The sequence below is a fragment of the Grammomys surdaster genome, unplaced genomic scaffold, assembly GCF_004785775.1.
Source record: "Grammomys surdaster isolate TR1022 unplaced genomic scaffold, NIH_TR_1.0 344, whole genome shotgun sequence".
Taxonomy (NCBI): domain Eukaryota; kingdom Metazoa; phylum Chordata; class Mammalia; order Rodentia; family Muridae; genus Grammomys; species Grammomys surdaster.
In genome coordinates, this window is record NW_021604763.1 from 1007383 (window position 1) to 1022128 (window position 14746).

General features: G+C 53.3%; 1 protein-coding gene across 2 annotated transcripts in view; it reads right to left on the reverse strand.

Moving 5' to 3' along the window:
• The window catches only part of Cntfr (ciliary neurotrophic factor receptor), a 36719-nt gene extending 32300 nt beyond the window's left edge, over positions 1-4419 (reverse strand). Inside the window, exon 1 of one of the 2 annotated variants that reach the window (XM_028779088.1) lies at positions 4277-4419. The gene's annotated coding sequence lies outside the window, so the exon portion shown is untranslated. The other variant, XM_028779089.1, reaches the window with a different exon arrangement.
• Positions 4420-14746: the final 10327 nt, after the last annotated feature.

Here is a 14746-nt window from a genome sequence, read left to right on the forward strand (position 1 = left end):
TCTCTCCCCACAATCATGCCTCAATATTGAGAACTGACTTCTGGCCAAGCACCAGGAACACGGTCCTGCCCAGAAGAAGCTGCCTGTTTGATGGAAGAGAAAAGGCTTTGTTCTCTCTGTGCCCCTCTTCGTCACAGGCGGGGTACAGTGGTGACTGAGGCAGACCCAGAACCCACACGGGCAATACAGCCACCTTGCTGAACTACACAAGGGAAGAACACATAGGGGTATGGTTGGACCCTGCCAGGAATCAGCAGAAATCTGTCCCCAAGTTCAGGGACTCTCCAGCACATTCTCAAGCCACAGATAGGTCCTGCTGCTTGCAAGTCACCACCATTGCCTAACTTTAGTTTCTTCTGATGTTAGGCCTAACCTCAACTTCTGGAAACTGGGTCCCTACAGCTGCAGGGTCTAACATTTGCTCCAGCTCTTCCTTTCACCCTTGGGCAGTAAGAGCTCCTGATGTTGGGGACCCCCAAACCCAGCACAGCTTTAGGGGCTCCCTTTGCCTGTTGCAAAAATAAAGGGGGACAATGACCCTTGCTCTCCACCAACAGTTCCTCCCCACAGGAAGCCAGAGCCAACGTGGGTGTGGTCACCCAGGGCCACAGGAGTTCACTGTCTCTGCCCCCCAGCCCCCCCTCAACCCCACAGTGGCTTTGGAGGAGAGGTCAGTCCACTTCAGCCTTCTTGCTTTCTGGACCCCTCCCCAAACCACGCACACATGGTCCCCCCCCAACCAATCTGCATTTCAAAGAAAATTCACTCCATATGTTTCCGATTCATTTACACTTCAACTCGCTATGGGGGGGCAGAGTGCAGAACGCCTTGCCTCCAAGCCCCCCTCCCGCCCCCACAGAGAGGCTGGAGAGCATGTGTCCAAAGGGACACATCTTTTAAGGCTATGAGTAGTTAAACCTGACCTCAGCCTCATGTGCCCCCTCCATGAACTAAGTCCCTACTGTGTAAGCTTCTTCAGGGCTGGGGGGCAGGGTTGTATGCCTCAGGTGGTCCCACCCACCAGTCTCCACAGTGGGCTGATGAAGTCCAAGACCATTTCTCTAAGGCAGGTAGAGTCCTGGGGCTGGCTGCAGCCCAGACTCCCGAGGGCTAATGTCCTTTTAGGGAGCAGGGAGAGGTAGGGTGGTATTCCTGGGTAAACACTGGAGCCATGAGACATAACATGGCCCCTACCCTTCTTCTCCAGCCTGAGCAGAGGAGAGTAGAGAGGGTGCAATTAGATACAGCCTCTTCCCTCTCAGAATCACTAATGCACCTGGGAACTTTCTTGGAGTCGGAGTCCCAGCCCAGCCCCGAGGGTGAGTGGGGTGAGGGGAGGAAGATGTCTTAGGACTTGAGCCTTAGCCCCACCTCCCCACCACCCTGATCCTTTCTACCACAGAAGAGGTGCCCACAACTATTTAAGGAATATTTCATGGCACACGGAGGAATCTGACGGTTCACTGACCCCTGTACCAACAAACCACTCAGACATTCTGCCTAGAGCCCAGTTGGCTTGGAGGAAGGCTTGACCTGCTCAGTGTCTCCCTCCATCCTGCCCACCAGATCACAGCCTGTGTAAAAGACCAGACGTAAATGGAGTCAAGCATATGCCCCATCTTCACCCCGGACATGCCTCTGTTCTTCACCTTATTACCCTGATGCAGCACCACGACCCAGAGAAAACACATGGGAATACATTATAAAGTTTAGGTTCCCCCGGCATTGTGAACGACACAGTCTTAGTGTGGGTCTGAATGTGAGCCACAGGATGGAAGTATGAGCTTCGTGTGAGCATCACGATCTAACCTCAGTCTGAGTATGAACTCTAAGATCGAAGTGTGGGTTTGTCTGGTTCTCTGGCAGTGCTGGAGACCCAAGAAAGATGGGTGTATGAAACAAGGTCTTGAGGTGTGTGCCTGACTGTGGGTCGGAGGGGGCCGAAAGTGAGCTCCTCCGAGGCAGAGTCTCAAACAACTTCTTGCTAAACAGTGTGAGTTCTTGGCCTTCAGGGTGTTCTGGGTGTGTGAGTCCAGGCTTCCCTTTTTAAATACGAATGTCAAGCCTGCAGTGCCTCTGTAAACCCAAGAGTTTCAGAACCCCAACATCATAATCTATTTGATTACAGGAAAAAGTGAGAGTCTACAGTGTGGGCGCTACAGTTCTAATATGAGTAAGAACTCTCAGACCCTCCTGTGAATCTGAGGGGGTCGCCCAGATCCTGATATGAGTCCAAGGTTAGCCCCTAGAGTCGAACCCTTCAATTCCCCATGTGAATCTTAGTGTGAACCAAAGGTCCTCACATGACTCCACCTGAGCACCCTTGAATTTGAATTCAAGCCCCATTTGTAGAGATGGGAGTCAGAGTGGGGTCGGTTGACACAGAGGCCATGCCAACCTGACAGGAACTGCAGTGTCCTGAGCGAGCCCTTGCGTTCACACGAGAGCCCTGCACTCTTCCTGTGAGTTTGAGTTTGAATATGGGTCTCTCTAGTCTTAGTGTGTCAGGGTCTCTGAATGAAATCGTCAACCCGAGGACACTCCGTGGTCTTACAGAGTCAAAGTACCACCAGTTCATAAGCCTCACGGAGCTTTTGTGGTCCGGGTCTAAGTCTCACCGAGAACCCGTGAGCTACAGGATACAGATAGGTAAGTGTGAGCCCAGAAGGAGAGCAAGCCCAGAAGGTAAGTGTAAATCTGCATGTGAATCCTACTCCCCTGGTGTGACTCTGAATGCAAGCCCATGAGTGTAAACCCCCCAGGCTCTGGAACGAGTTTAAGTGTTCCAGTGTGAATCTGAGTGTGAATTCCAGAGCCCCAGGAAGTCTTGAGTGTGAACTTTAAACTCTTTAGTCTTTGGGTAGACTCAGAGTCCCAACTGGAGTATCAGTTCTGACAGAGTCTGAACCTTTAGCTCCATCTTAATCCCTCCTAGAGCCTCAGAAACCGACAGAAAGGATTTGTGTAGGCTGTCAGACTGAAGACAGGGACAAAATACGAGACTCACTGTTCTTCTCACCTCACAGATCCAGGCTAGCCCTGCATCTCCATGAACAGCCAATTGGGCAAGCTCCCAGGGTTAGACACACAAAAATACACCCTATGTTTCAGACCCCAGGACACACAACAGTTGACTAATGCACAAACACTCTGTATTCTCAACTCTTACCACCTCAGGGGATATGGCACACAAATACATCCTGTGACACAGACACAAACATATCACAGGCAAAACAACTTGTGTTAAAGACACAGCATACAGACACACGCCCAGTGTTGCCGGCAAGATAAGGTGCTAGACTCGTATACACACACACACACACACAAATGCGGGGGTGTGGGGGATGAATTCTCAAACCGAGAGACTAGACAGAAAGAAAGAAAATCCTGAATTTTCAACAAGGCGTGAAATAGTCCTGCCCGCCTGAAGCTACTGGAGGGGGGAGGGGGCCCAGGGAGCCAGCGAGCTAGACGCTGGAGAAGCTCGGCAGAGGAGAGGAGTCGAGGAGAGCTGTCCGTCTGGTGACCTCCTCGCGGCCCAGCCCCCCACGCACTGGGAGATACACTACTCTGTACAACCTGGGGACACCCAGAAGCACCGGAGAAGGCACACATGGGCAGACTCACAAAAGAGACACTTGGGGATATGCCACAGTGATTCTTGGAATCACACACACCAGAGGACTTACAAAGAGACACACTGAAGGGGACTCACTGCGTGGAGATACATCCAGGCGGACTCATGAGAAAACCACAGGCAGGATCACACCGACACACACACACGCCCCACACGCGGATTCTCACGGATACCCAGGCACTGGCACAAGCGCAGCCATCCCTTTACACTCCCGGGCACCCCGGGCACTTTGAAGTCCAGATTTTTCCCCCTCCAGAAAGAAGGAAGCTTTGGGTGCGTGGGGGGTCACTGCATACCCCCTAGCTCTGGAATTTTCCCAGACCCCGCGCATGCTGCTCAAGGGTGGGAAGAACAGGGACACTAGGACTAACCGCCCTGGCCACCTCCCTCCAGCCGCGATCGCCCAGCTTCACCACCACCACCACGCCCAACCCCTGGCGCGCCCGGACGTAGGGGGCTGCTGCTCGTGCGCCCCCGCCCCCGAGTTTGCGGGCAAACTTTCTCATGAACTTTCCTACCTCCCCCGACCGCGGGGCCCACGCGTGTCCCCTCACTCTACCCGCACGCACGAGGCCCGCGGGTCTGTCCGCCTGAGCGTTCGAGGGTCAAGCCTCGCGCAGACCGCCGCGGAGCACTCACCGCGCCCTCGGGCCACCCGGGCTCCGCGCCGCGCCCTTCGGCCGCTGCAGGCGGGGAGCGAGGCAGGAGCGCGGAGCGAGCACTGCGGCCGGATCCCACTGCCGAACCCCGCGCCGCGCCGGCTGAAGCCGCCGCCTCCACTGCCGCCGCCGCCGCCCGCTCTGCACCGGCTCCTCTGCTCTCCGCGGCTTTAACCCCCCCATCCTCCTCCCTCCCTCGCGCGCTCCCTCCCTCCTTCCCTCGCCCATGTGACCGCGGGCGCCCGCTCGGCCGCGCGCGCCCTTGCTCCCCTCCCCCTCTCGCCTTGTCTCCCCGCGCCTCCGCTGCCGCGCACCACGACCCCCCTCCCCGCCACGGCCCCCGCGCGCCTCCGCTTTGGCACGTTCCCGCGCCTGGCACGCGCGGCACGCTCGCGGGGACACGCTCGCCCGCGCAGGCCTGTGAGCCCCCACTCCCACTCGCCCCGGGCAGGCAGGCGCCCTACCCCCCGCTGGCACGCTCGCCCGCACTGGCACGCGTGGCCCCCTCGCATTCGCCCTTTCTCCGGCGCTCCCTCTGGACGGCTATGGACCCCGTGCTTCACGCGCGCTCGGGCCGCGGGTCTTGTAAACGCGCGCGCACACCCACACCCACCCACTCCGCCCGCTCTCCTAGGGCGGCCGGGCGCGCACCCACCCCCGAGTGTTCGCTCACCACACTCTAAGCTTTGGCCAGGTCTCTCCTACACATGCTGTCGTCCGTTCTGCCTCTCAGGGTCTCGCACGGACACTCTGGCACCCCCGGGACCAACTCTGGGGTCCTTCTAGCATCCTCGAGGGGAGTACGAGACAGAGTCTCCAGTTCCCATTAATCAGCCCGCTCACTCCTCCCCTGTTCCTACCACCCCCATCAACGACCCCCCTCCTGGTCCCTTGTCCCGGGTTAACCGGCTTTACGCTTCCAATGGACCAGGATGGATGCCCAGGCCCTTGCCATTACTACTCCTCTCCTCAGTCCCCGGGACACCGGGCCTGGAAAGCAGCCTCCAGGAGAGGGCTAAGGAAGCTGTGACTTTACTGCCTGATCGGACGGCTCCAGGGCAGGGCATAACCCTCTGTGAGCTGAGCTTGGCTCTGGCACACACACACACACACACACACACACACACACACACACTTCCCGCAGCCTGGGCCTTAGGGGGCTGGGGCGGGGTGTTCACTTCACTGGACCTAGGTCCTTGTTCTGTCTACATTATGGGAGATTAAGGTTAGACAACCTGATCAACTTCTGAGGCCACACGGAAGCGCATTAGAAAAGGGGATGCCAGAGGCAGAGAACCAGAGGTCCACCCCCTTGGATTTTTCGACTGGCCTTTGACCCATAATCCCTGGGCCTTGCCCCTCCGGGGAACTGTTCCACGGCTGATGGCTAGGAGAGGGAAATATCTTGCTGTTTCTTCATACCCTTCCCCAGCAGGCTGCCTACAGCACCCGGGCCCTTTCCCAACAAATGCCTCAGAGACTCTATTGCAGAGGAAAAACCTTCCCGCCACTGCTGGGGCTTTTCGCTTTCACTTCCATGGCTCCACGATACAATGGTCTGGAGTCAGGCTGGATCGAAGCTCAGAGTGGGTGGGCCAGGTCTTAAGGACACACAGCGACGCAGATGAGCCCAGCTCAGGTCAGAGCATAATCACCTACAGTAGAAGCTAACTGGCTACTCTGTACCCACCTCAGGTGCCCAGGATACAGACCCTACCTAGTGAGCTGAGGGAAGGAGTGCAGGAAGGACAACGAAATACGGAGCGTTGGTGATGGACGGAGGGACACACACACACACACACGAACTGTCTTTCTGTGCTAATGGTAGGCCTGGACCAAGTCAGGTTCTGGAAACCCGGGGGATGCTGATGAGACTACATGCTCACATCGGGCTAAGGACAGGCAGACACGGAGATCTGCAAGTCCTCAGTGGTCGACTTGACTTTTCAGATGCTCCTTCTGCAGGCTGAGGGCAGTCAGGAATTACACCTCGACAAACGACACCACACCAGGGCATAGGGAGGCTACCGTCATCGCAGCCGCAGCCACCTGATGCAGGCTCATTGTTCACACCAGACGTCACAAGTCCAGGAATACGACTCAGTGTGGGGGAAGATGAGGAGGGACGCACGTCGAACCCAGGGTGGTGGTGGTGGGGGTGTGTTGGACGGCGGCTTCTGGAGCGGAACCAGCAAACGCGTTCTTTTTCCCGGGGCCGCAGCGACACCTGGCGGGAAGAGCGGGATGTGTGTTCCTGGGCTGCGACTCGGGCTGGGCGCTGAGGCCTTGAGGACTTAGGGAACAAGGGAGGCTCTGTCCCCTTTCCATCCTGTGGTCACCTAGCTCAGAACCTAGCTTCTTCCCACTGAGCTGAGCCAACAGCACGCTGTGGCTTTCCATTCCTGCCGTTTGTTTCGGATGCCCTGTATGCTCACTATCCTCCGTGCTTCCTCAGCCCTGTTAAAGCTAAGGGGCTACGCCGCCTATGGGTAGAGATAGGCTTCCTAGACAGGCCTTCCCCTCTGGCCGCACCCCTTTTCCAGCTCTTCTGGTAAGAGAGCAGGCCACCCCATATCTGTGCCCGCTCCTTCTTTTTACCGTGATAAGGCAGACCCCACTCATGGACACCTTCACTCAAACCGTGCCTCGGTGAAACCAGTTTTTAACAATGTGTCTCACCTGTGACAGAGTAGAAGTCGTACCCCCTGACTGGAAGCCCCACAATAATAGAGATCCCAGAATGAGTAAGTTTGAGAGGCCTTGGGGCACTGGTGATGGTTTCCTTGACTTCAGGTGTCTCTGCTCATTTGTTATTGGGATGATCGATATGGAACCCACTCAGGAAGTTCTAGGCAAGCGCTCTACCGCTGAGCAAAGACACATCACTAACCGTCCTGGGGTGTCATGGCTACTGTGAGAGAGGACCTCACTGTCCTGGATGAACTAAGCTGACACCCACCTAGCCACCCACCCACCCACCCCTAGAGTCAACTGTGCCATTTCCGGCCTTTAGGCTGCAGTGGCACTTTCCCATTTACACTGATCTGTCTCCAGGAAGGAAAGCTATCTATGTGATCTCACCTTTTCAAGTGCTCTTTGAGAAAAGTCCTATTTCTAAGCAGAAGGTTCCAGGGCGAGGCAACCTTCTGGCTAATAGTTACACTCACACAGGCTGCCTTAGAAGCACCAAACACGGGGTCACATAAAGTCACACACCCTGTCTCACTGAATAAAGTGCTTATGTTCAGCCTCACTATGGTGCATGAGGAGTCATGGGACCTTTGCTTAAGCTAGAAGCCTGAGCTCCCGGAAGAACGGGACTGAGTCTCTGAATTGCACATCTATAGCACACACACAAGACACGGCCATAGTGCAACGTGTGTCTCACAGGCACACACACAGTCACACACGCTCTCAATCACACTGGGGTTGGCGGGTTGGGGCGGGCTCTGGAAGGCAGTTACGTAAACGCCCTCGCAGCCCCCCCTCACTCCCCCTTACCCCCCCTGCTTCCTCGCACAGTGCCAGCGCCCGGGGCGGCTTGGCCGGGGCCCGGGAACAGCTCGGCCTCGCGGAGGCTCCAGGCGCCGAGAAACCCGATCCCGACACAGCCCGGGGCCGAGCCAGGGAGGGGGGCCCAGAGCCCCCCCCCCAGTCACGGACCCGACCCGCCCCCCCCCCATGGGGCGCCCCCCCCCCCCCCATCCTGAAACAGCTCCTGCACCATCTCGGAACAGCACCTGGGGCACTTTCACGACAACCCCCTCCTTCTGGAATCCTACGGTGGAGACCACTGCCTCTCTGTGCCCTGACCCTCCCAATCCCTAGTACCAGAAAAGGGCAGGCATTCTCTAAAGGTGGAGGATGGGGGAGAGGTGGAGTTTCACTAGGGACGCTAAGCATTCAAACTGAAATCCTCCAGATTCCGACCCCACTAGGGTCCTCACTGATAGAGGGGCTTCCACTACCGCCCCAGGCTCAGGTCAGATTTCTTTTACCTACCAGATTACCAGTTCCAACATACCCTATCCAAATTCCAAGGTATTCAGTAGGCCAAGGCCTCCTTCTCTCCCATCAGGAAGTTCTTTTTTTTTTTTTTGTTTTGTTTTTGTTTGTTTGTTTGTTTGTTTTTCAAGACAGGGTTTCTCTGTATAGCCCTGGCTGTCCTGGAACTCACTCTGTAGACCAGGCTGGCCTCGAACTCAGAAATCCACCTGCCTCTGCCTCCCAAGTGCTGGGATTAAAGGCATGTGCCACCACTGCCCGGCTAGGAAGTTCTAACTCTAGTCTAATCACAGTTTCTCCTGCTTTGCTAAGAAGGAATCCTGAGGACAGATGGGAGCTTTGGGAATCAAATACCTGGAAGGAGGACAGATGAAGGCCCACAAACCCCCTGGAAGTCAGAAATCCAAATGGAGGGCACAGTCTTCTCGTTATAACCCTTACCCTGCAGCCTAGAGGGCACAGTCTCCTCGGTATAACCTTTACCCTGCAGCCTGAAGCCCTATTTTACACAACAACCTTTGAGTGTCCAATTGGGCTGTCCAGACACAAGAAGAAAGGGAATTTCCCCCTATGTTCTCTGCTAATGAACAAAACATTTCATGTTGAAATTCCTCCTCTACCCCCAATCCAGAGTCTCTGCCTTCCCCCACCAAATATGTCTGAGCTGGGGACCACTATGAGGGGTATCAGAATGAAGACAACTCCTAGAGAAAGCATAACCTACATTGGGGGCATCTTTGAAAATAAGTAATTAAAATGGCTCCCCCCTTCTGCTTTTGGCTAAAATTACCCACTCCTGTGGCTGTGTCCCAGAAAGGGTGACCGGAGCTGTCCCGAGGCCCAGGACACGGCCCCCCTCCCCTGGGCAAGGAGCCTTCCTGAAGTTGTTTTCCTGGTCTCTTCCTCTTGGATGTTTTTTTGATTATTAATCACATTTTCCATTCACAGACTCAGTCCAGACCCCTTCCCCCCCGCCTGGGGTCAGGGCTGGACAGGGAGGAGAAGCGGGCTCCTGCAAGACGAGTTGGGGATAAGATAGTCAGTGACCCTGGCCTTGGCTGACCCGAAAGAGGCTGTAAGTGGAATGTCACAGATCACACCCTCTGCGCGCTGGCACATAGTAGGTGCCATCCTTAAGCAATACAAGTGAGATAAGTGAGTGAACAGGTGGCTAGTTTTCACAGTACCCAGCTGGCACTGGACAGCAGGGCCCTTGGTACTGGTTGTTGTGCTACAGCTAGGGGACGATTCTGAAGACAGGCAGACATCTGCCAAAATCACTCAGCAAGTTGATGCTGCAGCCAGAGAGCGGCACATAGCAATGGTGATGGCACCTCTTGTTCTTAAGTGTGTGTGTGTGTGTGTGTGTGTGTGTGTGTCCTACTATGTGCCAGGCATTGCATTGTATGCCAGGCATTGCACTATGTGCCAGGGATTGGTGTAAGTACAGCAGTGAACCGTCCTTCTGAGGGAATGTAGAAGAGCTAGATTCCATACATGGTTCACACATGTGTAACTGTACAACAGCTTAGGAAATAGCAGGGTCTACTAAGATGAATGTACACAGATCCTAACCTGGTAATTCCTCTTACAGATACATACCTCAAAGAACAGATCAGAAGCACTTTGTTAATTATATTCCGAATTAGGAACAACCCAATAGATAAACAGTGGCACGGTCACAGCAATGTAAAAGAGCCAATCACAGCTGGCATAGCAACATGGGTAAACCTCAGACAAAACGCTAAGCAGAGGGGAGGCAAGGAAAAGGCTCGGAGGACACACCGACTTATTTCATTTCTAGGAAACTTTGGAACAAGAGAAACCAAAGTTGAACCTGTAATTTGAACTATATACCCTTAAATTTTGTGCACTTTGCTGTTTACAATTTGCCTCAAACTTGTTTTAAGTTCCCATTCTCGTGGGGCTCACATTCTAATCAAGAAGGATGGATATTTTAAAAAGAAAACAAAGATACTTGTACAGTTAGCCAGTGTAAAATTCCCATATCTGGCGCCCCAATATCCTTAGCCAAAAAGTGACATCTAAACGTCTCCTAAGAGAGGCTCGGACCAAGCCCCTTCCTTTCCTCTCATGGTACCATATTCCTTTGCCTAACATGGTTAGTGTGGTGTCTAATTTAACAGCTAATGTGATATCCACTGAATTGCTTAGTTAGTTGTGTGATGCCTCTAAGCTCTGTGAGGGTTTTCCTCCGGCATCCATCACGAGATGCTGGGTCAAGCATAAAACAGGTGATTCTAACAGGTTTTTTTTTGTGTGTGTGTATGTGTGTTATGCTGGAGGAGATATCTTCCACTGAGTTATAACCTATCCCCGCCTCTCTCTTTAAGATAGGATTTCTCTGTGCTGTCCTGCAAATTAATCTGTAGACAAGGCTAGCCTTGAACTCAGAGATCCTCTTGCCTCTGCTTCCTGAAAGCTGGGATTAAAAGTGTGCGGCACTTTGCCTGGCTTCTTTTTAATTTTCTATTTTTGAGACAGGAGCTCACCAAATTGCTCAGGTTGGCTTTGAACTCACTCTTTAGTGCAGGCAAGCCTTGAACTTGAAATCTTCCTATCCTTCATTTCCAAGTATTCAGAATCACCAACTTTCATCAGCAGACCCAGTTTGAAATAGATTTATCAATACTTATGTATAGATAGATCCTTTAAAGTAGATGTGTATGGTAAGTGGGACAAACCCTAACCTGTGAGAAGTAAATATAAGCTTCGAGGCACAGGGTGATGAGCCTTAGTAAAAGCATTTCAGCCTTTAGTGATGAGACGCAAGCTTGGTAACCTCAGTGAGGACTGAGCAGGAGACTGGGAGGCGAGCTGAGGCAGCAGTAGCTCAGAAATCACATCCTAAGATCCTTCTGGTTCCAAGGCCATGTGGTCTGGAAGGTGTCATACAGTAGGTGAGAGTACAGAACATTTGGCTATTAGTGAGATCTTTTTAAAACTAATTCATCTATGTGTATGCGTGTGTGAGTGTACATAGATGTACCACAGGCATGCAGAAGCCTGTGGAGGTCAGAAGAGGGCGTCAGATCCCCCTAGAACTGGAGTTATGTGACCGTGAGCCACTATGTGGATGCTTAGAACCAAGCCTGAGTCTTCTGCAAGAACAGTAAGTGCTCTTAACCACCGAGCCCTCCCTCTGGCTCCTGTTAGTGCTCACCAACAGGGTTTCGTCCTGACTTGGACAAGGCCCTGGGACTGGAAAGAAAGGACAGTGCCTCAGTGTAGAGGAGGCCACTTGGATTCATCTTTCCATCTGCTCTCCCCCTCTGGGAGAACCCCATGTCAGGTATACACAGAGGACAGGCCCCCTGAACACCTAATCCTGTGTCTGCTTTCCCAAGGATCTTCCCCATGGTTATCCTGGGGCTTGTTAAGTTTGGAGAGAGAAGCTGCTGAGAGTAGAGGAAGGAGGGTGGAGAGAGCCAGGGAGGACAAGGACATTTGGGATCAGGGGACTTTGTGTTTCCTGAAGACAAAAACAGGGACACAACACAGACTTGCAAAATCACAGATGCAATTTTTCATTTTGCAAAAATTCGCATGAAACTAATTCACTACTCAGAAATCGCCTCTCCACCCCAGCGGGCTCTGACCCCCCTCCTGTTCTTCACAGTGGAGACATCTGTCCTCAAAGGATTGTCCTCTTCCAGTGATTCCCTGCTGCTGATACTAGGGCTGAGGTTTCCGAGAAGTCCCGAGGGTCCCCAAGATTGCTTCTCTCCCTCCATCTCCCATGGCTTCATTCCTGACGAGCCTGCGACCACTTTGGGTCAGAAATAGAGGGGTAAGGAAGGACCGACTCCTCCACAAACTCAACTATGGTGACTAGGAAGACCAAGACAATTTAAAACTCTGGAGACTTACTGCTAGAGACATCCAGTACCAGGGAATAGGCAGAGGCAGAAGAGGAATTCCAAGACAGAAAATTGAGTTAAATTCAGTTCAACAGACATTTATTAGCGCCTACTGTGTGCCAGGCCCAGAGGGAACATTGTGTACAAAAGCACAGAAGACTCCCAGGCTTTTGGCATGGGAGACTGGGAGATGACGGTGCCATTCACAAAGCCTTGACATGTTCAGCCGAAGGGTCTGTGGAATTATGGGTAGGAAGGGAGAAGGCTAGGGAGGGAGGGAGAGAGGTCCTCGAATGAAGCGAAGACGAGCTGGCTGGAGGTGTGTAGTTCTGTTCAACAGTTCCCAGGCCGTCTGAGCCAGCACATGGGAAGGCTTGGGTACTCATCAAAGTCCCAGGCTGACCCAGGCGTTATGACAGTACTGGGGGAGGGTAAGACCGGTCTAAGGGAGCAGGCATGGAATGTGGAGAGAGAGGGGGAAGGAGGTGAGGGCTGAGATAGAAAGTGAGGATTTTAGTTAAAAGATGGAGAAACAGAGACAGAGAGATGGAGACATGTGTGTGTGTGTGTGCGTGTGCGTGTGCGTGTGCATGTGCTCGAGCTCACTGGGTAGGCACGGGGGAACACACCTGCAGTCTTAGCACTTGAAAGGCGTATCAGAAATTCAAAGCAAGCCTTAGCTACACATTGAGTCCCACAGCTAGCCTGGACCACAGGAGACTCATCTCAAAGCAAATGTAACAAATAATCACCAATGCACCAGAGGCTGAGGCAGGAGGATTGCTGTGAGTTTTAGGCCAGCCTGGGCTACATAGTGAGATCTTACCTAAATGCCTAAAAGCCAAAACAACCAACTAAACAACAACAACAACCAAAAAAAGTAATAATGGAAGGTGAAGGATTCCCAGATAAACAAGGGAGTCGTGAGAAAACAATCTCGGATCAGGGTTGTTATGAGGCTTTGAAAAGAGCTTTGTGAGTCCACAGCTTGGCTCTCAGTGGCAGGAGTTGGGTGGAGGCAGCAGGACAAGGGGAGCTAAGGAGCTGGTTGGACCCTGTGTAGGAGCTCAGAAGCAGCCGTGTACACCACTCCTCCCCAGCTTCCCACTGTTTCTGGGATCCCTGTGTGGTCTGGGGGGCCTCACACAGACATGTGTGGGGTGGAAGACTATGCAAAGGCTCCCTCCAGGCTGTAGAGACTTCTACCCCTGAGCCCCTAGTTTCTTGGTCTTCCCAAGAGGCGCCTGAACCTTCTTCAAGCTCAGGAGCCTTCAGGCAGTCGTAGGAGAACCCTCGGGACCTCGTGAGTAATTGAAACCAGGGCTAAGACATTAGAAACCATAACGCCAACTCCCGGACTCCCCCAGGATAGCTCCTGGTTTTCTTCTCACCCCAGTCTCCCCTGTTGTTGACAGCCTGGCTCTCTCAGGCCCCCACCAGCTGGGCTGCTGACCCTCTTCTCCAAACTAACTAGAAGGGACCTCCAGGCAGAGACACCTAAGCCAGACCTTGGGGACTTCTTCTCTGTACTTCAAGAACCTTGGTGTATACTAGGCTAACTTCCTTATTTTGAAGAGTCCCAGATTCTAGTCTTAATTGCTAGTTGCAGAGGCTATACCAGGAGGTTGAAGAGAGATGATAAGGGGTTTTCCACAGTGAAGGAGAAAAGGGGGGAGGAGAGGTGGGTGGGGGCAGGAGTGCCCTGTGACTAGCAGGTGCTCAATAAACACACGGAGAAGAAAGAATTCTCGAAGTGGGAGTGGGTGTGGGGGAGTGGGTGGGTGTAGGTGTGGGGGAGTGGGTGGGGTGGGGATGGGGGAGGGGGTGGGGGGTGGCTGCTCACGAGGAGGCTTTGGCTGGCTAATCGGAAGCAGCTTGGGAAGAGAAGGGTCAACTAAGGAACTCCATGATGTGTGAGCCTTTCCTCCCCACCCCCAGCTCTGATAGCTCTCTCCAGTCTTCCTTTCCTTCCTCCATAGCTGACAAGGAGACCTAGAAGTTGTTTTTCTTCTGTTCGCTTGATGGGAAGGCCCTCCCCCTAACAGTTGCCTGAAGATTCCCAGATTTCCAGATTACCCAAGAGGGTTGGTATGGGAATCTATCTGTCCCCACCTCTGGCTCTATGTTTGTCTCTCCCCTTGGCTCTTAGTCAAACTGAAGGATTCGGATACCTGCTCCACGGCTTTCTGGGTTTGAGGCCTCAGGCAAATGAGTTAATGTCTCAATTACTTTACGCAAAATGAGCCTCAATTATCCCAGGAGTAAAATGGGATCATAACAGCACCGTCTATTTCCTAAGACTATAGAGATTACGTTAAATGAGACGACCCAGCCAAGCACTTAGCACGAGGTTTGGCCAGTACTGAAGCCTGTTCCCAAGCAGGTGTCCTCCGCGTCTCTGGGTCTCCTCTGTCAGGTGTTCTCTCGATGTCTACACTAGCTCTCATCTCTGTCTCTCCATCTCTCTCTTTTGCTTTTCCTGTGTTGGCTCCACGGACCTGCAGCTTCACCCACAGGTGACTCTTTCCTGTCCCCTGGCATGACTAGGGTGGGCTGGGGCAAGG